The 17,322-nt window shown below is 32.0% G+C and overlaps 1 long non-coding RNA gene across 1 annotated transcript; it reads left to right on the top strand.

The window, feature by feature from the left end:
- The first annotated feature begins 3,141 nt into the window (after positions 1 to 3,141).
- Positions 3,142 to 9,272, top strand: LOC148611722 (uncharacterized). The gene is made up of 3 exons (XR_015924176.1): positions 3,142 to 5,036; positions 7,014 to 7,119; positions 7,666 to 9,272. It is a non-coding gene; the product is annotated as an uncharacterized LOC148611722 (long non-coding RNA).
- Positions 9,273 to 17,322: the final 8,050 nt, after the last annotated feature.

The following is a 17,322-nucleotide window of genomic DNA, read 5'->3' on the forward strand; positions in this document are numbered from 1 at the left end:
TTGGTGTTGACCTTAATCCTACTTTTGTTCTGCATAGCATTTAAGTTAAGTTGTTTTGTATTGCATGTGTTGTTTTGCCATTTGTAAGGAGTGTAAGGTCGTCTTCGTAATAAAAAGTCTTCAAACTTTGTATTTATGGTCTATTTTGTTTCATGTTATTTTCTGCTCCTACCACCTGACACAATCTATGCGAACAAAGTGGCAAGGGTGAAAGTAAAGAACCTTGTCTTCAGTCGGATGTAACTCCAAAACAGTCTGTTGTTGTGTTTCCGTGAACTGCACTGCACTAGGAACATCATATACTATCCGTATGGTATCTACTACTTTCATAGTATACCATCATTCATTGATTCTGAGAAGTCTCAACAGGCTGTGTTTTGTTCACACTATTAAATAGCTTCTCAAAGTATAAAGTTATCAGGTTACTGCAGATTGATGTTTGCCATTTACGTGATTGTTCTACGATGTAGCATATCACAAATATTTAATGTTTCATAATTTATCAATTCAGTAGCAGGCGTGTTTCGTTCTTAGATGTAGGTCTAGGTCATCTCATATTCTCTAAAGTATAACACTTGAATATTTTACTGATTGTTTGAAACAGACCACACATTACCGCGCCAACTGATGCAGTAATTTAATTTACTCCAGTCAATTGGAATTGATTCTTCTTCAAATATTTTCTTAACCAAGGTTTATATGATATCTTTTACCTTTTTTTTTGTGACTTTTTTCAGGAAATCGCCATTAATAATGTTATATTTTTCTGTCAAATGTTCCACCAATGCTGGGATTTTTTGAGTTTATATGTAGCTCAGTGGTTTAATTGACCGTGTTCAATTCTGGTGGTTGCATGTTTAATCATCTTGAGATTTCCATGTTGCTTTGTGTATAATATGTGCAGGAAATTTGCATTTCAGATGACTAAGTTTTTCATGTTGTATATACCACCAAATGCTTTTTGTTCATTTCACCTAGTACTTGATATCCCAAGATGTAAGACAATACCATACTAGATTTATGGCTACTGGACAATGCTTTGAAATGCAAAAAAAGATTAATTTTAGCTTATAACTTCAAAACCAAAAAGAGGGCGAAGGGGGAAACGAAACTTTTAATTGGTAAAATGAACTTCAGATCAAAAATTTGGAATGATCTAAGTTGATTAGTTCTTTGTTTCATTTATTTCAAATGCTTAGATAAAATAACAACTATTTCGCGAAATGGTCACAGCATTTGATATGTTATACTTCGAAATCCAATACCCAACCATCAGATGGGACATATATCATTTATTCAATTAATTTCTTGATGAACTTTCACGGAAAAGTTAACACCATGATCATCAAGAAACGTTGTTAAGTGTTACAAACTTATCATTACTAGTATCGGAAAATTATGTCCCGTCCTTTCAGAAGAACGTATTGTTCCTTGTATTATCTGGATAATGCAGCATCTTCCCCTTTTTAAACACATAATTTAGTATGATTATTTACTCTATGACGAGTCTTTTTCTTGGCCTGATTATTGAGTTACGCTAATTCAAACTGAAAAGCCTTTGAGACCAAATTAATGACTTTGTTTAGGGTAGATATTTTTTAGTCCAAACTTACACTTAAATATCTCGAATATCGATTAACCTCTTCCCTACAAATTGTTCGTATTTTGAGCTAGTGTACTATGAATCAACATAGACTACAAAATAGACTACGTTATTCAATATCAGTGTCAAAAGGGCAGCAAGAACCACTTTTGAAAACATGTTGGCTGAAGGCCCAAAAGCTCTGAAAGCGTCACTGAAAACATAATGTTGCATCAGCAACTACACTGCATATTTTGCACTATTTATTTGAGTAACTGAATATTATCCTTCTTTGCGATGAGAACGTAAGAGCAAATAAATGTCATTATCAAAATGTCTTTGGACAATTTGTTATTGACAGTAACCATCAAATCGTTGTTGAAAAATGTAAACCAAAAACACATAGCAAGCAGTACCGGACCTATTTCTAGAAATGATATATGTTCCTCTAAAAGTTTCGTATCAATTATTCCCATGAACAATAATGTTTAATTCGAAGTAGCGCCTATTGAAATTGTACAAGTTTTAACCACAGCCTCGTGTCGGCCTTAGCATCCAAAGTTAATTCTGGTTGTGACAAGCCTTTGATAAATGGAAAAAAAAATAAATCAAAGATGCGCCAATGAACTAGGATGAACATTTAAAGCTCAAAGGCTCATTATACACAGGTGCAGCGAAATAGAGCTTGTAATGCCACTTTCTAATATCAAGGTAATACAAAAAGGGAAAGTCAAATCAGTATGGATTTTGAATAATATTACTTACCATGTCAGCAAAACAGTTTTTTTGTAATATACCAATGCATTTCAAGAATACCTGAGTGCAAATGAGCCAAGATATATATATTTAACAACACTTGAAAAAACGTTTGTTTTCCATTATTTATTTTTTCTCTTTCCAGGCGATTTCTCACATGTGTAAACAACTTCGATATTCAAACCATTAAAGGCTGTTGTTGCATGAGAGCTTATAACAATATAACAAAATATTAGGCTTCTTAAATAATGTGCCCAACACGTCCGGATAAAATATTCATACGAAAGCCTCCCTATTGTGTACGAATTTTAGAAAGTAAATAGAAACGATTCCGTGACATCAGTTTACTCGCAGATGTTGTAAAAACAGCTTTTTTTTTATGTTGAAGACGTCAAGTACTAAAATTCATTAGTACGCTTTTATTTTAAATACCAAAAAAGTCGGGAACATTTGATTTGTACCGTTTCTTTTTACATCGTCATCGAAATGGTGTTGATTTACTTTTTAGTTTTCTTCTTTTTATCTTATTTTCCTAAACTTAATTGTTATGTATTCAAATATACTGGCTTGACAGAAGGAGTTATCGGAAATCCTTGAGGGATCAAAATGGAACTTGGTAGACGACGTTTGTTGTGGCTATGTTTAAAGATTTGGCAAAAGGGCTTGCCTATTGTCTGATTCTACTTAAGATAGTTAGGAGAAAGATATGACCACAAAAGTTAACTTAACTAATTCACGATTAGTATCATTTGTGGGGGGGTGTAATAAACACGCCATTGATTTGAAAAAAGTTGACTACTATTGTATTATAAAGACAGTAACAGTTTATTGTCTATGTTAATGTATTTATTATATTTTGTATAGTCTGATATAAGACCAGCAACATATATAAAGTTGATATGTGGATGGTTTGATAAGGCGCATGCGCCTTATCACATATGCTCTCAGCATTAATAGTTCTAGACTTTTCGGGTTTCTTGTAATGTATCAAGACAGATGGTAACTCGACAAAGCTAATATTTGTTGAAAAATATTTTTACTAGTAACATATATGTTACCGTCAATAACTTATATATATATATCTTTTGTAGGAAGGATATGTTACTGATGAATGTTCCCAGTATTGTTCGAGGAAACAAAAATGCATTATCATATTCTGCCCTTATACTTTGTTTTTGCATTTCGCAAGATTTTATGACTAGTAAAGAATGTACTTTGTAAGTAAAATATTCCCCCTTTGTTGAAGACCAGACCATGGTATACTTAAAAAATATATTGTCTATATTTTGAAATAAAAATGATCATTCTATTAGGTAACAGTAAATGCATAACTGGAATCAACTGATCATTATAATTGTCAGAAAACTGGAACATATGTTTTAGAAGAGAAAAAACAAACTCTAGGAAAACGATTTGTGGCAGTAAATGCATAACTGGGATCAACTGATCAGTTATAATTGTCCTTCTTATCACGGCGTTAAAAGGTCGAAGCATCAAACGAAAGTGAGCAACCGTTATTTAATTCACCATTTTAAAGTATTCATTTGTGGAATGGTCATAAAAAAACAGTAAATCTTGCGGTACCTATTTTTATCTGAGTCAACATCAAAGGTAATATTAAATATTAAGTGGTAATAAACTTACTGTTTCTTAAATGAACAGGCGACAAATGTTTTTTTTTATACTGGGCCATAATGATATCTTCAAAATTCAACAGAAAGTTGTGCATCCATGATTGTTGATTGTTGCTTTATCACGCATAATCTGATTTCACTGTTATTAAAAGGATAAACGATACATGTCAAGAGACACCACGTAACTATCCATCAGGTCGGTGTAACCATCGTATAATTGTTAAGGGGAAAACTTATCACTGGGGCAACATAACTTTGTCCAAGATGCTTTGAAGTAATAACTACTGAGAAACACAATTTCGTGTAAACAAGTGTATCGTGAGATAAAATCTCCATATGATGGAGCAGTTGGAATTCTACTACATACTCAAGCTGATAATTACAACAACCAAAGTCTTAACGGTTGTCATTTTGTTGATACATGTACAAAGTCATTCGTTTTAGCCTTTACGTAAAGATAATGAATATGATTTATGAAACATCTTTGTTTTTTCTGTTCCACGGAGAGTTTGATATATCTTAGAAATGACTTAATTCGACATATGTACCTTTTGATTGGTAATAACTGTAACGAAAATTCATTTTATGACATAAGAATGTATACAGGGAACAGAACAAATTTGGACCTACATAAATCATAGAGATGATTGAATACGATTGATAACTTTTGTCTGTTTTACAATACAGTGTCTGTATTTTGTGCCTGGAAATATGGAATTTAATTATGGCGACTATATAAAGAATTTTACGATGCAGTGAAGCAGTTAAAATGTTTTAAAAAGTATATTTGTGCTTAACATTTAGTTATATCAGAACCTACTATTCTATCGAGTACCACTGAAACACCAACAATTTCAGGAATACCTGACAAAACAACAATACAATCACCATCTGCAGAACCCATAACATCAAGTGCCTCTCAGCTTCAATAGCAAGTACCACAGAAACACAACCAATATCAACTGACAAAACTACAACGTCATCTACATTTGTAGAACCTAGAACATCAAGTTCAACTGAAGCAACTAAAATATCGAGTGCCTCAGAAAAACTAACAATATCAGGTACAACTTGTGAAACAACAATGCCAACTACAACTGCAGAAAATACACTTTCAAGTACAACATAAATAGATATATTATATACATACAAAGTAACAAAAGCAAATGAGAAACTCTGACTCCACTTAAAACTGGGAGCATGGACTAGGTGCACCGGTAAGGTAAGCGTCCTCTGAGTTCTGAGGTTTTAGAAACACCCATCGAGCTTCTCATAAAAAGTCAAGTTCGAGGTAGACAAACGAGGAAAGGAAAAATATGGCCCGTTGAATAAATCAGTTTTCATGGTGCAGATGGATACACCATAACGATCCACGAGTTCATGATGACGACCATAACACTTCTGTAGTGATGACTTCAATCTTGTAGCAAGATAACCCTGTTCCAGAAGCCTATTTGTTAGATATCTAGCGCGATACATATTTTTCCTTTCCTTGTTTGTCTACCCCGAACTTGACTTTTTATGAGCAACAACTCGGCGGGTGTTTTTAGTGGAGTCCGAGTTGCTCATGTGCTTGTGTTACATTGTATGTATAATTTTAGTTACTTTATGTTCTTTCTTGTGTATGTCTTTTTTCCATGTCTGGTCTTTGTCCCTGGATTACATTCTTTTGATTACCGCTATAACCTTGGTTCCCTTGATTACTCTTGCAGATGGAGTTGTAGTTTTGTCAGTTGTACCTGATATTGCTATTGTTTTTGTGATACTCGATAATATATCTGTTTCTGTTGTACTTGAAAATGCATTTTCTGCAGTTGTAGTTGGCGTTGAAAATTATAATGCTCAGAATAATGCTGATCAGACTATTAAGGGTAAGATCAATTTATAAGATGACATTCAACAATTAATTAATTAACTCATCGATTCTTATAGACTAAATGGTCTAATTCTTTAAACCAGAAAGTGAAAATTGCATTCCAGCTTGAGACAATATACGAAAAATCATGACAACTAGGAACAAATCCCTAACAGAGAAAACAGACAAACACAACATAGAACATAAATTAACCAAGATAATACATACTTGGACACAAAATGAGATAAGCAACTCGGACTCCACTAAAATCGGGAGCATGAATCAGATGCACTGAAAGGTTAAGCGTTCTCTGCTTTTCCAGAAACACCCGCCGTATTGCTCATGCTGGGTAGAGAAAAGAAGAGATGAAAACTATGACTCGTTGAACAAATTGGTTTTCATGATGCAGCTGGATACACCGTAACGATCCATGAGTTCATGATATGTCTGTTTTGATGACTTCAATCTAGTATCAACATAAACCTGCCCCTGAGGCCTAATTGTGAGATGGAATGCAGAAAGTTTGAGTAGTTACGTCAATCTATGGCATAACGTATGAGTTGTGACATGAAAACTCCATACACAAGTGCTGATGAGATGTTGCCACAGCTGAAAGGATAGTTGACAATACGGAAGGAAATGTCATCGCCTTTGTCGTATAGTTTTGTCAGTAGTTTTCCATTTCCATCGATCTCTAAGTGTAGGTCAAGAGGCTGAAACTGAGATTAAAGGATCTGAAAGCGATAGTTGTTGCGTTGTTTATTTGTTACAACTTTCAGTCAAATGCAAAATTTCTGGATAGCCGGGTACAAATATCTATTTGCCTAGCATTGTTGTAATACTTCTGTATACCTTCTTTCAAGCGTTTTATTAGAATAATCTTTGTGTTTATTTCAAATCTTGAAAATCAAATTAATTTTAAAGTCCTTATATACATAAATATCAATGGGCTGTGAGGTTATTTTATGTTTACAACAAGTCTAGTTCATGTAAGCGTTAGTTTCTCGTTTTTAATATTTTTATCTCCGTCTTATAATTTCCTGTTCGTCATTTGTATAGTTTGTGTTTGTTTTTGCATATACCATAAAACAAATCACTGGGTTATAAGTTAATTTTATAAAGTCATTTTTGACTTATAACACTAAACTAATATGAATAAGTTTCAGTAAATCTTTTTGTTTTGCAGAAAAAACTTCGAACGTATCAGTTGCTGCGGTGTTATGTACATTTGCTGTGGTACTTTGTATTGTTAGTTGCATTATCTTATATAAAGTCAAATGTGCGGATCAGAGGTAGTTCTTTTACTTATTCGCTGAAATATAACATGCTTACTTAAAATGATAAAATTAATTAATATGTACACATATAGTATTTACGAAAATACCAAAGCTTCAACAAATTGAAATATATCTTTTTTATGATTTTGATGTTGTTTGTGTATATCTTATCTACAAATAGATGAACCATGATTTAAAGGCAAATACTTCCAGCCGAGGCTTTCGTATAAAAGAAATGTTAGAGTTATCTTGTTGCTATTTATGTTTGCGAATATAGGGACAATTTACATTTGCTTTCATTATGTTGGGTAATTAATACAGAAGAGTTGACACAATACACACTCTGTATTTTCCACAAACGTTTACATTTTGTAATAGTGATTATGTCGACCTTCAAAATAAGCTATTTGATTTGGTGACTTCCAATGACATCTCTTAAATTTACGAAAGTGTGCATCGAGCTGAAGTGGAAAGATATATCGTAAACACCTTTTTCATTAAGAAGTCTATAAAAAAGCGTAATATTGCAATCTTCTTTGAATATTTTTTTTTCCTTTCCAGGTTAAAAGTCGACGATGCGATTAAGAAAAGAAAATATACGGAACAAGTACACGCACGTTAAAGAGAGAACTCGCTGAGTGAGATCCAGTTTCAGTTTAATGATGTCGTGCAGTTTCCTGAGAACAAATTTGATAGACAGCTCCCCCCTTAACATTTCTTAAAACAAAGTGATCATACATCCCTTTAAAATTACAAAGATGACTTCAAATCTGTGTGGCCTTTCAAGTTTTAATAATATTTGTGAAGTGTGATTGTTTTGTGTTGCTATCTATATCACCACACTAAACCTATCATGGGTTCTTCTCCTAACCATCAATTGTGAATCTTCATGTGTTATAAAACAGCAAATGTCTCATATAAGAAAAACTGTTTAATGTATCAGTTATCTGCCTTGTAAAACGGTTCTTTGTGTTCAGTACAGGTCGGACATGAACGACACAGCACTGTATCAACTAATATCCTTGAAGCTTGGGATTCCGAAAGGGGAATGAATACGATTCATTACGAACGGACTTTGAAAGAAAAAAATCGGAATCGGAATTAAGTTTGGAAACTTAATAATAATTAAAAGAAATCTTTTGTGAACATTTTTAACAAAATATAATATTTTGTTAAGAAGCAGGTCTAACTTTTAAAAGGACGAAGTTTTAAACGATGACGATCCAAATACAAGTAGACATTTGCCGTCTTGTTTGATGGTATATTTTTTTCATATGTTCAGAAACTAGCATTCAGATTTGTTTTTCTAATTCCAAATTACTTAGTCTTTTGCCTGCTGTAAATGAGAATCCTAGAAAGTTCCGCTGGATATAACTTCCTGTCAGGCTCTTATGATTCTTACATCATATCTTAAATCTGTGTTTACTACCGTTATGACGACTTCCGCTATTGTGAAAATTATTAAGACAATCATAATTGAACTGGTAAAAATTGTCATTAACAGGGAAAGGCCACATGCGTATGCTAATTTGTGATTTAACTAAGGACAAGGAGTCTAGGACAACCTTAAACAAACTTTTTCACTTTATAACCATATCTACGTAACAACAAAACTTCATTTCGATAACTAACCATTTTGTAATTCCGAGTGCCTTTATTTTAACTGGTTTACATATGTAAGTTTTGTTTTTCTAATCAGCATCAGTGGTTATATTGGAATCATTTTGAAATTTATATTTAACCATATATAACGAGAATGAATATGGTGAATATGTCAAAGAGGCAACAACACTACCGAGAAACAAATATCAGTCCAATTGGTTTTCAGTCGAGAATGTGATATGTAATAAAATGTATCATTGATTTAAACAACATTTTCAGTTTTCTTGCGTAATCTATTGTGTATTTTGATAATCTTTATTTCGTCTATTCACGTTAGGTCATGCTTCCAGATTTTGACGTATTTGAATCATCCCATTGCTGACGCATCTTATTTATTATGCCTATATTTCATGCATAACACTAACGACGAATATTCTTTTTTATTTTAAATATGTAAATAGAACCTTACATCTTTTGTATGGTAATAACTCAACAGCAATTTGTTTGTTTGTTTGTGTTTTTTTAATAAAAACAAAAAACTACAAAAGGCTAAAATAATTGATATTCAATAGACAAAAACTTCTTTGGTAGTTCTAAGTATTTTCAATTCGTTGTACTATTATATGGTTTCCTTGAAAATAAAAGAAAGAGATTTTTTGGATGATGTTGATGATAATTTTAAGTGTATGAATTTTCCATTTTATTTAAAAAAAAGGATAATATATTTCTGATTGTGTTTTGTGTTATAAAATTATAACAATGTCATGTTTGTTAGCCATTAAATGACAATACACACACGTATGCTGACCTTGTACAACCATGCCTGATATTGAAACGTAAGGTCAATTTTTTGATATAGGATATATCAATTTATATCGAGAATGTAACTGTAACTGCTTTAGATCTGAACTTGCATGTTCCCTCAAATAGCTAGCATTTCATATACAAATGGATTGATTGATTGTTGGGATTTAACGCCCGAGCAGCAATACATTATTTTATTATGTAGATTTGCATTACATAATATAGTGATTGTGCAATCTAATCTGTTGGACAAACGGACATTTTGTGTGAAAGAAATCTCTTCCATTTTAGGTACTTTAACAAATTTTACCATTAAAAAAATCCATGTTCTATTTGCATTACACAATATAGTAATTTGCAATCTAATCTGGTTGACAATTTTTTTCTTGATAATTATCATTTGTTTAAGATTGAAAATCGTATTTCAATAGGGATTGACAGGTACCGCTATTACGAAAATGATTTTCATTAAATCAAAAACACATACATTTCAAAGTTTCGCAAAACAACGTGAATCTTTTGTCGCTCGTTCTTTTTTTGGGTCAGCAAAATGTGTTCGAACAATAATATTGATGACACATCCTGAATTCTAGCAATAGTCTTGACCTTCACCCCCAAATTGACGTGAGAGCAAAGCAGTAAACCAAATAAAATGGCAAACAAAAATACTTTGACCGTTATCTTTTTCTTGTATGCGGGCACATAGAAATATCAGTTGTTCAAGCAAACAAAAATGGTGTCTCTTTACTCATTTGCTTAGTAAGCAGAGAGATCATTTCACCAAATACGCAAGATACAATGATAGGTTATCCAGATATTGAAACAAAAATTACGCTGGTAATCATTACCTTATTGACCAATATAGAGTATCCAATTTTATTTTGAATAATGACCTCTGTCTATCATAGATTCTGCTCATGGCAACTACCAACACTTCCGGTATGAACTTTTGATTTCATCCGCGAAGAAAAATATGACGATGATGACGATGATGATGGTGGTGGTTACGATGAAACGAGTCTGTCACATTTAGCAGTTAATTATGAACGCAAATAAGAACCAACCGCATTTTTAATTATAGTGAAAGGATGAAGTGAAATAAGACTCTGTAACGCCTACTAGAAGAAATGAAATTGTCTGTTTCTAATATTAAAACAAATTTTTATTTTTTTTTTGGTTTTGTTTTAACGAAATCTAAAAATAAAATTAATTTTCGTTCATAAAAGAAACAAACAATTTTATATTCATGTTTAATTTGTATTTGTTGAAAAAAGTGAGAGAAAAAAAGACAAAAAAAGACACAAAAAAAAAACAAAACAAAAAACACAAAAAACAAAATATAATGTTTTACGCTATTTGTTAGACTATATGATAACATAAAGTGGCGGGACTTGGTCAATGACGTATGTCGTATATAGCATAAATGTTTTATTATTTTTTGTTTGTTTTTGTTTTAACGAAATCTGAAAATAAAATTAATTTTTCGTTCATAAAAGAAACAAACAATTTTATATCATTGTTCAATTTGTTGAAGAAAGTGAGAAAAAAAAACACACCAAAATATAATGTTTTACGCTATTCGTTAGACATATATGATAACATAAAGTGGCAGGACCTGGTCAATGACGTATGTCAAAGTAAGACATTTTGTTTCTTTTCTGTTTAGTGTGAATCTGCTGTGTTTATAGTTGATATATTAGATGAGTGGACTATATCGAAAACACCTTATTTTTAAAGTGATTTTAATTTCACGACCATCTCATAATGTTAATATTTCATGTTTTCTTTTACAATTGGGATTCACCCAAAGAAATGTCGTATGTAGCATAAATGACAGTGCATAATAAAGCATTGAAGCTTCAAATAGACGAGGCATTAATATATACATCATATAACCCGACGTAAATGTAAGAAAAAATAATCGTTGGGTATTCACGCTGGTAGTCACGTCCTTATCCTTGTAAAGAATGTTTGCACTTATATATTTACTCATACGCATGAAAAAAGATTTAAGCAACATATAATTTTGCTCTCCCGTTCCGTAAAATAGTGTTTTGCAACAAGTATTGTTGGAATTAAAAACACAATAGTACATACAATATAATATTCGGTGTCATCAAAATTATGTTCCGCTGAAAACTGCATCCAAAGAGAGTGGATAGAATAAATGAATTATATATGTTAAACTGCATGTTGCCTCCTCAACTACATGGTAGCACTGCATGATATATCTTCAAGATCATTGGCGTTTCTTATGTTTAACTACATACAGACAGACACACAGATCCCTCCTGTGTTCAATGTTTTCTGGCCACAATAGGTAAAACATATTAAGCACTCACATGTACAGATAATTGTCGATAAACTTGATATCATCTTTTCTGGCAGAAATAAGCTATTCCTTTCATATACGCGAAGTTTCAAATTATATAAATAAGAAAAAATAACATGTGACACTTTTTCATTAGAAATTATTCTTACGAATAGTAGTAAATACATGCGGAAAAGATTGAAATAAATTCACCCAAATAGGTGTTAGCGCCTTCGCTTTCGGCGGATGCCTCCCGATATTTCAACTTGCATTTTGTAATCTCCCACTGTTCTGTCTCCCGGAGGAGGGAGCTCAAAACACGCCGTTTTATGAATTTCTTCAATTTAGGATCAAAATAACAGTTTTTTTTTTTGGTTTTTTGCCAAAAGTAATGTTTTAATGTATGAATATCACCTATCACAAATTTTAGTATAGTTTTATAACAAAAAGAGTTGACAACTCGAATATGTGGTGAAATTGACACTCCGTCAAATTTCACTCTTTTAGAAAATTATAAGGGTTGATCTTGTTCTTTCTGGTGATTCACATTTCTGATCAAATGCAATTAAGCTTATCATTTCTAAAATGCAGTTTCAAGAACTATTTTCATTTGAATTTCACATGGATATTCTTACCACAACACCTAAAATAATTCGCAGCCAGGTCATGCTTTTGCATTGTCGCATCCCTCTCCAAATCCACCACCATGGGCGCAATTGTCTTTCTTTTTAAGATTTACAGAAAGTGCGAAAAACATGTTTTGAATGCAATTGTAAGACAGGATGCAGTTTACTGACTTAAAGGATAACTTCGTTAAACACAAAATATATAGACTAATATTTGCATCAAAATATTCAAAAAGACGAAACTTTAAGCTGAACTGTTGATAACAATTAGCATGGCAGGACCGCTTGGCATCAATGTTAGATTAGAACTGTTATAATAATACTTAAACTACAAGTAGGTTATTAAGAACAGCTATTGACACATGACCATTTAAAATTTACATGCACATCCATGCACCTCATGAAACATGGGAACCGACAAAGTAATTCATCTGGGTCAGTTTTTAAAAATTATTTGGCTTATGTTCAGAAAGGTGTACACTGAATATGAATGAAATTTTATATTGTAAACTATGAAAACAAACAACATGATTTGATACGCACAAAAATGCACAAAATATATGTTTTGCACTAAACTGGAACAAACGTAGGGACATGTTTGATATGTGTACATTGCACATGTACATGTATTTATTGTACATATTTTTTTTTCGAATTGAGAAAGCAGTCTTAACATTGTTAGATATATAAGACATGTCTTAATTCTTTCATCAAAAAAATACCCAGAGCCTTGATCCTTTCAACAAAAACTAACCTGTCTTTTTATTTTTTTCTTATCAGTTGCACTGCCTTTTATTTTTCTTTAAAATTCCAATCCAGCCTTTTTATATCAAATTTAATTTCATACCCCATGCAATCAAATGGAAGTTCTTTAAAGCTCATACGAGGTTATTTGAAGCCTCTCATTATTTGTATTATAGTCAACGCAAAGGTCAATCATGAAGTAGAAAATTAAGGATATTTATACGGATACTAAATCAAACAGTTGATTCAACTGAAGATACAGTGACGTGGTTCGAAGGTAGGGCATGTACGTACAATATACATGTATGAATGTTCACGGCAGTGTAAATCAAAATCGACATCTGATCGAAGTATATATTATTTAAGACTTTATTTTGTTTATAAAAAAATATTGGAATTCTTTGGCACCAAAACTCTGATTACTATATCTACTCCACTTGCTACGGTGTAACTAGACGGGTTGTTAGGTGTTTAATTATGTAACAAGTAGCTAGATCACATGATACATGTACATGTAAAGTTGGCCTTAGTCATTATTGAAGCGATTTTAAACGTGACTTTTCAGAGGTTTTTACTTAATGGACAAAGAGATCCAGCATTAACCAAAACAATCTTTTGTCCTGCAGAATGAATGAATAACTGCACACTTTCAGTTTCAGTGTGTTTTTGGTTGACAATTTTTTTCTTGATAACTATCATTTGTTTAAGATTGAAAATCGTATTTCAATAGGGATTGACAGGTACCGCTATTACGAAAATGATTTTCATTAAATCAAAAACACATACATTTCAAAGTTTCGCAAAACAACGTGAATCTTTTGTCGCTCGTTCTTTTTTGGGTCAGCAAAATGTGTTCGAACAATAATATTGATGACACATCCTGAATTCTAGCAATAGTCTTGACCTTCACCCCCAAATTGACGTGAGAGCAAAGCAGTAAACCAAATAAAATGGCAAACAAAAATACTTTGACCGTTATCTTTTTCTTGTATGCGGGCACGTAGAAATATCAGTTGTTCAAGCAAACAAAAATGGTGTCTCTTTACTCATTTGCTTAGTAAGCAGAGAGATCATTTCACCAAATACGCAAGATACAATGATAGGTTATCCAGATATTGAAACAAAAATTACGCTGGTAATCATTACCTTATTGACCAATATAGAGTATCCAATTTTATTTTGAATAATGACCTCTGTCTATCATAGATTCTGCTCATGGCAACTACCAACACTTCCGGTATGAACTTTTGATTTCATCCGCGAAGAAAAATATGACGGTGATGACGATGATGATGGTGGTGGTTACGATGAAACGAGTCTGTCACATTTAGCAGTTAATTATGAACGCAAATAAGAACCAACAGCATTTTTAATTATAGTGAAAGGATGAAGTGAAATAAAACTCTGTAACGCCTACTAGAAGAAATGAAATTGTCTGTTTCTAATATTAAAACAAATGTTTTATTTTTTATTTTTTGGTTTTGTTTTAACGAAATCTAAAAATAAAATTAATTTTCGTTCATAAAAGAAACAAACAATTTTATATTCATGTTTAATTTGTATTTGTTGAAAAAAGTGAGAAAAAAAAAGACAAAAAAAGACACAAAAAAAAAACAAAACAAAAAACACAAAAAACAAAATATAATGTTTTACGCTATTTGTTAGACTATATGATAACATAAAGTGGCGGGACTTGGTCAATGACGTATGTCGTATATAGCATAAATGTTTTATTATTTTTTGTTTGTTTTTGTTTTAACGAAATCTGAAAATAAAATTAATTTTTCGTTCATAAAAGAAACAAATAATTTTATATCATTGTTCAATTTGTTGAAGAAAGTGAGAAAAAAAAAACACACCAAAATATAGTGTTTTACGCTATTCGTTAGACATATATGATAACATAAAGTGGCAGGACCTGGTCAATGACGTATGTCAAAGTAAGACATTTTGTTTCTTTTCTGTTTAGTGTGAATCTGCTGTGTTTATAGTTGATATATTAGATGAGTGGACTATATCGAAAACACCTTATTTTTAAAGTGATTTTAATTTCACGACCATCTCATAATGTTAATATTTCATGTTTTCTTTTACAATTGGGATTCACCCAAAGAAATGTCGTATGTAGCATAAATGACAGTGCATAATAAAGCATTGAAGCTTCAAATAGACGAGGCATTAATATATACATCATATAACCCGACGTAAATGTAAGAAAAAATAATCGTTGGGTATTCACGCTGGTAGTCACGTCCTTATCCTTGTAAAGAATGTTTGCACTTATATATTTACTCATACGCATGAAAAAAGATTTAAGCAACATATAATTTTGCTCTCCCGTTCCGTAAAATAGTGTTTTGCAACAAGTATTGTTGGAATTAAAAACACAATAGTACATACAATATAATATTCGGTGTCATCAAAATTATGTTCCGCTGAAAACTGCATCCAAAGAGAGTGGATAGAATAAATGAATTATATATGTTAAACTGCATGTTGCCTCCTCAACTACATGGTAGCACTGCATGATATATCTTCAAGATCATTGGCGTTTCTTATGTTTAACTACATACAGACAGACACACAGATCCCTCCTGTGTTCAATGTTTTCTGGCCACAATAGGTAAAACATATTAAGCACTCACATGTACAGATAATTGTCGATAAACTTGATATCATCTTTTTTGGCAGAAATAAGCTATTCCTTTCATATACGCGAAGTTTCAAATTATATAAATAAGAAAAAATAACATGTGACACTTTTTCATTAGAAATTATTCTTACGAATAGTAGTAAATACATGCGGAAAAGATTGAAATAAATTCACCCAAATAGGTGTTAGCGCCTTCGCTTTCGGCGGATGCCTCCCGATATTTCAACTTGCATTTTGTAATCTCCCACTGTTCTGTCTCCCGGAGGAGGGAGCTCAAAACTCGCCGCTTTATGAATTTCTTCAATTTAGGATCAAAATAACAGTTTTTTTTTTTTTGGTTTTTTGCCAAAAGTAATGTTTTAATGTATGAATATCACCTATCACAAATTTTAGTATAGTTTTATAACAAAAAGAGTTGACAACTCGAATATGTGGTGAAATTGACACTCCGTCAAATTTCACTCTTTTAGAAAATTATAAGGGTTGATCTTGTTCTTTCTGGTGATTCACATTTCTGATCAAATGCAATTAAGCTTATCATTTCTAAAATGCAGTTTCAAGAACTATTTTCATTTGAATTTCACATGGATATTCTTACCACAACACCTAAAATAATTCGCAGCCAGGTCATGCTTTTGCATTGTCGCATCCCTCTCCAAATCCACCACCATGGGCGCAATTGTCTTTCTTTTTAAGATTTACAGAAAGTGCGAAAAACATGTTTTGAATGCAATTGTAAGACAGGATGCAGTTTACTGACTTAAAGGATAACTTCGTTAAACACAAAATATATAGACTAATATTTGCATCAAAATATTCAAAAAGACGAAACTTTAAGCTGAACTGTTGATAACAATTAGCATGGCAGGACCGCTTGGCATCAATGTTAGATTAGAACTGTTATAATAATACTTAAACTACAAGTAGGTTATTAAGAACAGCTATTGACACATGACCATTTAAAATTTACATGCACATCCATGCACCTCATGAAACATGGGAACCGACAAAGTAATTCATCTGGGTCAGTTTTTAAAAATTATTTGGCTTATGTTCAGAAAGGTGTACACTGAATATGAATGAAATTTTATATTGTAAACTATGAAAACAAACAACATGATTTGATACGCACAAAAATGCACAAAATATATGTTTTGCACTAAACTGGAACAAACGTGGGGACATGTTTGATATGTGTACATTGCACATGTACATGTATTTATTGTACATATTTTTTTTTCGAATTGAGAAGGCAGTCTTAACATTGTTAGATATATAAGACATGTCTTAATTCTTTCATCAAAAAAATACCCAGAGCCTTGATCCTTTCAACAAAAACTAACCTGTCTTTTTATTTTTTTCTTATCAGTTGCACTGCCTTTTATTTTTCTTTAAAATTCCAATCCAGCCTTTTTATATCAAATTTAATTTCATACCCCATGCAATCAAATGGAAGTTCTTTAAAGCTCATACGAGGT

Source organism: Perna viridis, chromosome 7 (assembly GCF_037379345.1).
Source record: "Perna viridis isolate PV_CMFRI_1.1 ecotype Kerala chromosome 7, ASM3737934v1, whole genome shotgun sequence".
NCBI lineage: Eukaryota > Metazoa > Mollusca > Bivalvia > Mytilida > Mytilidae > Perna > Perna viridis.